Here is a 10,998-nt window from a genome sequence, read left to right as displayed (position 1 = left end):
CCATCTGGATCGACCAAAATGCCTTGTTGTGTTAGAAAAATAACACTAATCTTGCATCTGCGAGGGGGGAAACTGAGTCGTAGGATAGGGGTGGTCCTTTTCCTTGGGGAGCACCATGTGTTCCTGGGGATCCTGCACCCACTGAGGACGGGTTTCACTGGAAAAGTGCACAGACACCCTCTCTCTGTTTGCATGTGCACAGACACCCCCTCATGTTTGCATGTATTTGCTATATAGCTGTCCCACACATTTTCCTTGCTAGCCTGTCATAACCATTACTAAAATATGCTTATCTCATATATGCAAATAGCAGGATATTTATAAGATTCTTTGAAATTTCCATAATTGTGCTGTAAAAAAAATCTCTTTGCTTATCTCACAAAGTGTTGTAACCACAGTGTTACTTTTATTGAAATCCAAAAATCACTCAGCAAAATAAGAATAGTTAGAAAACTGTCAGTTTTTTATATTTTTGAAATAGAAGGGAAAGAAAGCGAGCAAACCAGGCTTTATTATTTTAAATTAGAAAGTTTAATGCTCACCAAAAAGGATATAAACTGTAAATGTATTTTAGCAGTTCCTAGAGAAAAAGAGAGAGGTTTTAATAATAACACTGTGTGCTCCTATATCATTTTCATTAGAAAAATCTCGGAGCACTTTCAGCTTATTAAAGAATGGAATGCCTCAGAAGGCTCCTGGGAGGTACCATAGGCAAGTAAAGTAACAAATATAAATCCACATTATTCTCCATACTGTGATTACCTGGAACTTCCCAGCCATCTTGGGGATGTACAGCTCCCTGTTATGTCTCAGGATTGCCAGGCTGCCCTGCCTGGCACAGCCTCACCTGGCTGGGACAAGAGCTGGCTCTGTCAATGCCAGGGGCTCCACTGCACCAATCTGCTCATTTTGTGGATGAGTTAACAAAGGCATGGAAGGTTTTTCCCAAATCTTGTGTCCTGCCCCGTGGGGACGCATGAGGAATTCTGCAGGGATTCCTCTGCCTCCTTCGGGGAATCCTGGATGCTCTCTGGCCTCACATGAGTAGGTTGCTCACCAGGTTCCTCACACAGGAACACGCCCAGGCAGGCTCCAACAAATCATCTTGGGAATGATCTAGAGAGGACAGAAAAATAAGATATTAACCTAAATTTAGCAAGAGTCATAAAATGTTCGCTGGAACAACAAAAGGAGGAAGAGAGGCTGTAAAGGTAGAGGATATTCCCTGGGCTGATGAAGAAAATAATATTAAAAACTCCCCGGTGTTTAATTTCAGAAAATACAATAGACTGAGCGAGTGCCCAGAAGAGGAACAGCATGTTAACATATCTAAGATAAACAGGAGCCAAGTTGTTAGCCTGACAGAAAAACGAGAGAGCCCGTTAATGCAATGGGGGAAAATAATAAATTAAAAACCAGATGGTTCAAAGATGTGACTGCATCTTCAGCTTCAGCAGGAGGAAAGAAGGGGAATACATATGTATTTCAGGCAGGCCAGGAACACAAAAGCTGGAAAAACATACACGGACAGGAGAGGCAGGCTCATCATAATGAAATTAATTAAAAGAGCAGGACCTCAAGTTATTTTAGGTCCCAGTGGTAGAAACATCAGAATTCCAAGCTCCGTTCTTCATTTATACAAAAAGTTTCCTATTTCATCCATGCTCAGAAAAGGACCTCTTCCTTTCTGTGTTAGATAGTGAGTCAAGGCAGATGGGAATTATTCTGAGCTTGGAGAACACAAAGCAGCACAAATTAATGGCTTACTGGCAGAAAGGCAGTTTAAAGCACTTTGCCAAAGCACATTTTATTCCTACACTTATCCTACATACATATTTTTTTCTTTAATTCTGTTCAGATAAGAAGTGCATGACTAAGCAGAGATACATATCTGTGTTGTGTATAGGCTGGGGGGGGCATTAAAACAAACAAACAAACAAACAAAAAGCAGAGGAAAGAAAGGGGAAAAAATCTATAATGGCTGGTGCAATGACTTAACAACTTGCTTCATGTCACTCAGCACACAGAAAATAGAACAACCCCGTCTTGCCAGCTTGAACTCGTCCCATAATTTCTGTGTGGGTTTATATGCATCTGCCTGCATTCTGTCACATATATACACGTGTGTATATGCACGCCCATATCTTACTGTTTCACATGAAGAAACACTTATCTGGGGGGATTGAGGGGAGTCCTCATGGCCGTAGGGACCTTGGCCAGGATCCTGGTTTTGCCATAAGGGGAAGTTTTGCTTTTGGCTTCAAAAGTGACAGGGTTTCACTCCAGCTTCCTTCGCACCAGTAAGGTTTTAAATCTGCAGCAAGGCTTTCTCTACCCAGCATTATGCTTCAGCCATTTCTGTGAGAAATCTGGAAATGGTTTAAATGTGCAAATTAATCATGCATAAACAATTTAAGTTATGATACTGATATTATTTCAATCATAATTTGGCAGGATGATGGAGGCAGAAACTCAAACTGTACTTGTTTTGAATAGTGTTGATTCTTTCATGACTATTAACTCTCAAGACCTCAGTTTTATATCCCTTGGGAACAGATTCCCTCTGTGCTTAGGACATTAGAAACAGTAGATCAGGAGATTTAGGTTCAGTTCTTGTTACAAGAATTTCAGGTGCTTTCTTAACTTCCTATCACCCTTTTTCCCCTTGTGTAAAATTAGGATAATGACATTTCTTCATATGACAGCAGCTTAATGCATTGATGTCTAAAATGCTCAGGTGGAAGGGGTTATACATTTCAGAGATTACTGTTTATTACCATGATTGTTATCACTGATATTTCTGGGAGTTTCACTCACATATGTAATAAGGGCACAATATTATGAACATTTTGCCTGATTTTGAACTTAAAACCAATTTTGTTCTGAATTAATTCCTTTGAATAGAATTATTCCTGAACTACATCAACTAGGGACCAGCTGCTGACCCCAAGTGTTTAAGAACTACAGATAATCATGGATGAAAAGAGACAAAAATACATTTTATCTAAGAAGTATCTACTGTTGTGATAGAGACTGAAATTAAAGTATAATCCAGAGAGAGAGAGAGAGAGAGAGGGAGAGAGAGTATTCTTTAATTAAAATCAGCTACCTCAAAAGATGGATTTTCTCAGGAGTGAAATTTGCACTGTGCTGAAGGCTTCCCACTTAAACCCTTGATGATGCAAGGAAAAAGAATTCTCAAGGAGTAATATTGGCATTAGCAGATAGTCACATGCCACTGCACAATAAGGCAAAATTTGCAGAGAAAAAAATATATGGAAAATAGAACAGCAAGATGGACAAAACGGGAAGCTCTCTGAAACACAGACCCATGAGTAGCCAGCAGCAAATGAATAGTTTGGCAAAGAAAGGGACAAAGACAGAGACTTGAAGATAGAGAAAGAAAAATTAAACCAGAAGAAGCAAAGATCAATGAAAACAATCAGCACTTTCTGCCAGGAGATATCTTTAAAAGACTGAAAACAAGGCTTTGGATAACCTGTTCAAAATGATCCATCGTCCCACCCACCATCTCCATAGCAATTAATGGTCCCCACCAGGGACACATTATGGTTCAAGGCATAGAGGTGGTATGTACCCCCACGAAAGCATAAGGTGAGGAGCACAACACCCATTTTGGGTAGTTCTGGGACGTGCACAGACAGTGCCTTCCTCACCTTGGGAGAGATGCTGCTGCTGGCAGCGCGCGCCGGAGGGGAGCACTTCTGACGGGCGCTCCAGAGCGAATCCTGTTCCGTTCCCGTTTTAGTTACCATCACAGATGGCTTCCTGCAATACAAAGAAGGCTCTTGGCAAGGCAGTGTGCTGGATAACATTAGAATTGGATGTGATGGAAGTATTACCTCGCAGAAACACCCATTCACCAGCATTCGTTTCATTGTGTGCAGCACAGTGGATTCGAGCAGCTACTTCACACTGGCTTCCTCACACATGCAAATCTCTCTTGCACAATTCTTGTCTAACAACCAGGTGGACCCTGTGAGAAGTGGTTCTGCTGCACTGAGGAAAATTTATCTCTTTTTTTCCCCTTCCTTTTAAGGTTAAAGTGGAGGAGCTGCTGCAATGGTATCAGAGACTCTCTGGCCACATCACTGGAGACACGGGCAGTGGTGTGGGCAGCAGCAGAGACCCTCCCTGTGCTCAGGGCACGTTTCTGCTAGGGAGAGGATAGACATGGCTTCAGTGCCTATAAATACCTTGTAGCTTTGGTCTGTGTGATGCAAATGTTTTTGTGGAAAGAGCCTAAAACCAAATTGTTAGTCTAATATTAGCCATGATATTGCAGCCAGGCAGAATGGGATATGTAGCAGGGGACTTTTTAGTGCATCAAATTAAAAAACCTGTGCAAATCTTGGCTGCGTCCAGGTTCCCAAAGAGCTACTGTGGATTCAGGGCAAATTTCAGTTCAAGCAGAAGGGTTGGCTAGTCATTAAAACACATCATACAGGTAATCTGGCTCATAGTCCCAGACCTTTAAAGGTATTTTAATACCCATAGTGCTCCAAGTGCTAAAACAGCTTGATCAAATTTGGCATTAGCTACCAGCATCTCTTGAAAGGCAAATAGAATCCATGGCAGTAAAAGAGCGAGGCCTTCTTGGTGATGTGACTTACATTGGGAATGAGTGGATCACACTGAGCTGAGTTACACATTCTCAAAGCTATGGTTTCTCATAGCAGCTCTCATCACTCCTCGTTTGCACAGCTCTGCCAGTCCTGCTCGCACAGATGCTGCGGTCCTGTGGAGCCCCTCTGAGCACACAGGGCTGGGTGTTCCATGGGAGAAGAGAAGTACTGAGAGTCCAGCGATGCTGGTACGTGCTGGCGAGCAGTATTCACATATTAACAGATTTCCACTCAAACTGGCAAATAGGAATGTCTATGTTAGAAATGCTGTGTGAAAGCCAAGGCAACAAAAGTCAAAATGTGCATATGAGAATATGTGGTACACACAGTATATGTCACAATGTTTACCATCACTTCAAAACATGCACCCGCCCACAGTTCTTCACTAGCAGCATCCTGGAACTTCTCCAATTGGGATTTGCTATATGAAGCAAAAGTCAATTAAAATCAGCCATTATTGTACAGATCATGAGATCCATAGTACAAGATCCCACACTTGTCCCAGATGCTCATTAATAGCAGCGTGTTGTAAACAAATCCAGGACAATTGCTTGGGGTTTGTATACTTTTCTGATTGCTGTGTTTGCTCAGTTAACATATAACATTTCAAAATGGCTTGGATTAAAATTTTTAGCAAATAGCAAATTCCCCAGAAACACAGTTCTGTTGCATTCCGGAACTATTGCAAATGTAGGTCAGAGTCAGTAAGTAGGTTTTTAGCTAATGAAAACAGAGGTGGGGGGAGAAAGATTTGGGGAAAAGGAAATCATGTCTGCCCAGCTTGCTAGAGGAAGACCTGTGAGCACCAGCTCACCTACTTTCTTTCACCAAAGAGGCTGTTGCTGTGTGAGGTGTGGTGACTCATCTCTGCATCACACGGATCCTACATTTTTAGCTCGGAAAGTCACCACCTGCTAAAGGCATAGTGTGCTTGGTTGGGTTCCCTCAGTGTCTTGAGGAGCTCTTCCATATAGTTAAGAAAACATGATTTTCCTGGGAGGTAAACTGTGCAGTCTCATGTTCAGAAGCTCAATAATTGTATAAATCGAAAAGCCAGTTCCTGCCATGCTTTTATTTGTGAAGAAACAGCATTTACTGGGCCAATTCAGAGAAAGCAATGCAAGAATGGCCCTGAGCTGAGATCATTCTGCTGGGTGGGTGGAGGCTTCGAGGAGAGCTGAGCACTAACATCCTTCTCTATGCTCCCGGGTAAGACCTACCTAGAATTGCAGGTGAACCTGACCTAGGAAACAGAACACTGTCAGGGTATTTTAGTTGAATAAAACATTAACTTGATATGAAGCAAACATCTTTGGTTTGGAAAAAGATTCCCTCACCCCTGCACACACACAAATCCCCACGCTAATTTTTCACGGCTGATTTATAAACCGAAAAATCTGTAATTAGCACAATTTTATTTGTAATTGGCAAGGATAAGTTGTTTGCTTTAGTGTCAATATCAGTAGCAATGGAAGTGCACTTTGTCTTTTGTTTTCAATTCTTTCACTACCTCTTCCCATTTAGTTTCAAGGTAAGATCAGTATCTGGAAACAAGATGTAATTTATGCTGTTATCATTTCACAAACTTCAGCAAATCTACTCTTGATAATGTATTATAATTACACTGGTGATCAGAACTGGATTGGAAAATGTAGGAAGTCTGGCATCAACTGCCACTGTGTGTCTGACCAGATCAGAAAATGAAAACAACAGTTACTGGCATTTATTGTCAGAGGAGCTTCAACTCAGATTTGCAGAGAGATACGGACTGCAAATATTAAATGGCTATTCATTTCATATGTATACCTAATTTCTATGGATTTTGAGACTGGCGCCCTAATATCTGTCAAGCGTGTTCCCATTTGCTTCTTCCAACAGTTCCCGTTTAATAGAAGCTTTTCTACTCTAAAGCCAAATGCAATGCTCCCTGCTGTGATGGATTCCTTCTTTTTCCTTCCTAATTGGAGCCATTTCATCAGATCGAATTTTGACAGAGATAGTAATTGTCATCCAATTTTAAGGCAATGACAAGATCAATATGAATTCTCAGATGACAAGTATTATTACTGGGTGAGCACAAAGAAACAAAGAAAATGAAAAATCCATGTTCTAGGGATCAAAACAGTTTGAGGCACATGCTTGCCTTGATCCACGTGTATGTGAATCCTGTTGACAACAATAGACGCTGTGCATGTGGATGGATGGGATAGAACAGATGGCCTTTGCCAGTCAAATAGTGCAGCAAAACGAGCACCCAGTGCTTTAGTACATTGCAGTTTCAGTAATGTGGGAGTCAATTAACTTGCCACCAAACAGGCTTACAGGGAAAATTACCCAGAGCCCCCTCTCAGAGAATTCTGCTCCTCCTTAACATTTTGTGCTCCTTCTGGTTCCCGAATGTCAGGAGTAAACACCCAAGAAATCCCGGTTCTTTAAGGTAAATATATTCAAAGTGTATTTATGTAGGCAGAAGTACTTGATTATTTTTATAACATTGTTTAAATGAGATGATCTGATTAGTTAATGGCCCGAAGAGTTCAGACAGAGTTCAAATAAGGATCTAAAATGTGTTGCAGCATCTTTCGACGTTTTCCACACCATAGTGGTTTGGGGAGAGATTCTGCCATGTATGCATAACTTGCCAGATACTGTCATTTTATTTTAGTAGGTTCACCCTGCAACGAGACATTTCTTCAAGGCATTTGACCCTCAGAGTTCAGCTCTTGTTCCACATTTGCTACTCAATGTGCATTCAAGTTACCACTGCAGGGCCACTATGCACACACTTATCTCACTATTAAACCAGAACCTCCTGCTTTCCCACCCCCAAAGTGTTAAATCCAAGGAAATGGACCCTGTTTGTTTTTTTTCTTTTTCATTATTTATATTCAAAATACAGTTTAACTGAGGAAAGGCAAAATAATACATGGTTGTCGTACTAATTGGCAGCTGCAGTGGTAACAACCATGACAAGTTTTAGCTCTGTCCACTTCAACCCAGCCAAGTCATTAAAGATTTTGAAGCAGAGAATTGGGTTATGAAACCCAATATACAGTGGTAGCTAAGCTGGTATCCCTGGATTGCTAAACACATTCTTAACCACCCAAATGCAGGTTCAGTAGGATTATGATCTGTGGAGGAAGGTCTCAGCCAAGCACTGAAAAGATGTTTGTTAGCCTCCAAAATATAAATAAAATATTTACAAAGAGAATAATTGACTTTTGATGTTTACTTCAGGCTATGGTTAAGCAGGCAGTGTCTGTACTAAGCAATGCAGTGACCACCTGCCACAAATGCTGTGATATTTGACAGATCCCTTTCTGCCAAGAACTATAATTCCTATTTAAATCTAAATAGAGGAGCCATGAATGCAGATTTCTCATCACAAAGACACTGATGTTAATCCCCAGTACAGAAAAATAAGAAAAGCCAGAACGTTTTATTGGATTTTATATGGAAGATAATTAAACAGTATTTCTTCTTTACTTGGTATACAGCATCCCATCAACATTCCTGCTAAAATTTGTTTATAAAGAAAGCCAGAAAGTTTTACTACATTTTTATGTAAAAGAAAATTAGCATTTTGTATATTTGAACTTACATTAGAATAACAAAAAGTGGGTAAACAAAAAATGACCAAAGAATGATGAAAATAAACAGAAAAAAATGTAAGGAAAGCATAACACTCTTCTCATACCCACAATTTCATATTCTAAGCATGCAAACCAAATAAATGTTTATGTGCATATGTATATATTGTATATATTCACGTACCAAGCAGTTCTGAAAACCTAAGCTCCCAAAAGTTAGGAAATGCTAGAATTAGATGTGCTTGCACATCCTCAATTTGGCCTGTTTGATTGTGTACACACGAACGTATGCTATTTTTTTTTTCACACACACACACACCCCGTAGAAAATGGTGCAGTGTAGGCAGAAAATTGGCTGTGAGAATGATGTAATCTCCGAGAGAGCTGCTTTGCAGGAGCCTGTTTCTTTTCTGCCCACAACCCCGTTTGGTATTTTGGATGTACCCAAGGAAGTTATCTTAGCATGTTTCCCAGCAGGTGGGTGCTGCCAATCTGAGGCTGTAAGAGAATGTGTCTGAGGGTGCATTTAAAGCGTGCTTATTAATAGAGGGGAGGCGGGGGGCGGGGGGAGCTGTATCCAAGGTTGCATCCTCGGCATTTAAAAATGTTTCACTTCAGCCTGTGCTGCCATTTACTGCATTATGTGATGCATGTGGATTTTCCAAACAAAAGATGTTTATGAGGAGAGTATATTTTAAGATCCTTTTCATGACTGCACAGACCCCTCTCCAAGCAGATGGCCTGACAGTTGCAAGGAAACTATTCATAAGCCAGAAGTAGCATTTAAAATTCTTTTAAAAAGACAGTTTGTTCTCCATATACATTTTAAGCAGGTACTAATTCTGCTCGCAGCAGCACCTTCCCTGCTCCCCAGCTCGTTCCTGATCTGACAGCACCAACTGCAGCCGCACGGGATGCGGGAGCGCAGCCGACAGCAGCCCCAGCAGCGCGGCACTGGGCTGCCATGGCACTTCAGCACCCAGATCCACTCCCTCTCAGGCTGCTCTCAGCACTGGTTGGTGCAGAGGGGACCATTAAAATCCAGACTCCACTCACTGCTAGCTTGGAGTAATATTGGAGGTACAACAGTTTCCCTTTTATACCCAAAATAGGCTGTATCTGCAGCAAAAGCGTTTACTTGGCATGTACAAGTGTGTAGAACTTTCCAAGGACATAAATATATTTTATTCCATTTTCATTCACAGCCTTGACTGTTACCTAGCTGTAGTTGAAGTTCTTTGAGGAAAATAACCAGCTGAGAACAAAGTAACTGAACCCAAGCCACTTCACCATTACTAAGTTTATGTATTCTGGGGCAAATCTTTCGGCAATGACTTCATACAGCTGCACTTGCTGACCCTTTTAATTGCCTTCTACAGAACCTCCTGCTTGAAGGAAACGAGCACTCCCATATCATGCACTTGATAAATAAATAATGCCATCCCTCTGGAGACAAAAATTCCATCTCTAACCAATCTAAGCACAAGGACAGGGACTAACCGTCCTTCCAGTTTGGGGAGATGGTTTGTTTTTGCTTTTCCTTCACCTCAGGAACTGAGGCTTATTATTCATAGCATCAAACACATTTAGAAATGTTTTTGAAAAATTTGCCTAATATCCTGCAGCAATGAGTTGCAGGGTTGATTATACACTGCACAAATGTTTTCATCATTTTTCCTTCACCTTTCCATGCATATTTGTGCTTCAGAGAAAACAAAATAAATAGCCCCTTCTCCCTGCTTCTGTTATATCATCTTTTACTCTTGTGTTTTTTAAACTAAACAATGCTAGTCTTTTTAATCACTTTTTAGATGCAGGCCTCTTCCCTCGTGTGTTTAATCATTTTTGCTGCACTTCTAACATACATGTGAGCACATATATACCCTGGAGCAATCAGAAACACTACTAAGAACAGTTTTAAGGCTTAAAAGAGGTTTGCTCTTTGCTCCCTAAACAATCCCTGTTCATCTCATTTTAAATTCACTTTTAGAAACAAGGTCCCCCAGCACAGGTGCTGAGATGTGTGTGCAGATGTGCAGGTTTAAAAGTGAGGAACAGGACAGAGAGGGCAGGAAGGCTTCATCTTGCATTCAGCACATTCAGCAGAGTGGTCACCAGGCCAGCCCTGACTTGATGGAGAAATGAAGTCAGAGACTGGACCAGGGTAAGAATTTGTTTCTGCTGTAGGAGGATGAGCCTTCCTAAGCCCGTTCCTTTCAGGTAGGTAATTCTGATTCAGGTAGATGATGCTGTTTTGTCTTCCAGAGTCTCACCTCCACTCCAGGCTGCCTTTGTCCTTTACTTGTGCTGCACAGCACTGAAACTGCTCTTTGAACAGTGATGGTAAGAGCAGATCTGGTGCTACAGCTCTGCTCAGCCCAAAAGGGAACACGAAGGAGAAATGAGAAGCTGGTGAAAAGTCTCAAGGAGAAACATGCTCTCTAGGTGGAACCAGTGTCCTCATGAAGGTGCAGTCAAGGCAATTGGCTTCTCTTTTGGCAGCCTTTTGTTCTCTGTCCTACAGAAGCTTTTTGCTCATTGCTTTCTGGATCCAGACTGTGTATACTATAAAAGGCAAACTTTTGCTGTGGGAATGGTTTCACACACTTCATCAGGGGAATGGGCTAGCTGTACATAGGTTAGCTGAAGACCAAACCCCAAAATATTTTAGGTAGGATTCCCCCAATCTAATTTTAGCCTTCTGAAGCTTTATTATCTAGTCTAAGCTTGTTGCTTAATCTTCTTCTGCAGTCAACAAAAAG

The 10,998-nt window shown here is 41.2% G+C and overlaps 1 long non-coding RNA gene across 1 annotated transcript; it reads right to left on the bottom strand.

Moving 5' to 3' along the window:
- Nucleotides 1-542: 542 nt before the first annotated feature.
- On the bottom strand, nt 543-9,391 carry LOC113969489. Its single transcript, XR_003534869.1, has 3 exons — nt 4,635-9,391; nt 3,678-3,789; nt 543-1,116 (listed from the first exon to the last, which is right to left on the bottom strand). It is a non-coding gene; the product is annotated as an uncharacterized LOC113969489 (long non-coding RNA).
- Nucleotides 9,392-10,998: the final 1,607 nt, after the last annotated feature.

This window comes from Neopelma chrysocephalum, unplaced genomic scaffold (assembly GCF_003984885.1).
Source record: "Neopelma chrysocephalum unplaced genomic scaffold, ASM398488v2 Primary Assembly neopelma1_73b, whole genome shotgun sequence".
Taxonomy (NCBI): Eukaryota; Metazoa; Chordata; class Aves; order Passeriformes; family Pipridae; genus Neopelma; species Neopelma chrysocephalum.
The sequence above is the reverse complement of the archived record's forward strand: the minus strand, read 5'-3'. Positions and strand labels throughout refer to the sequence as shown.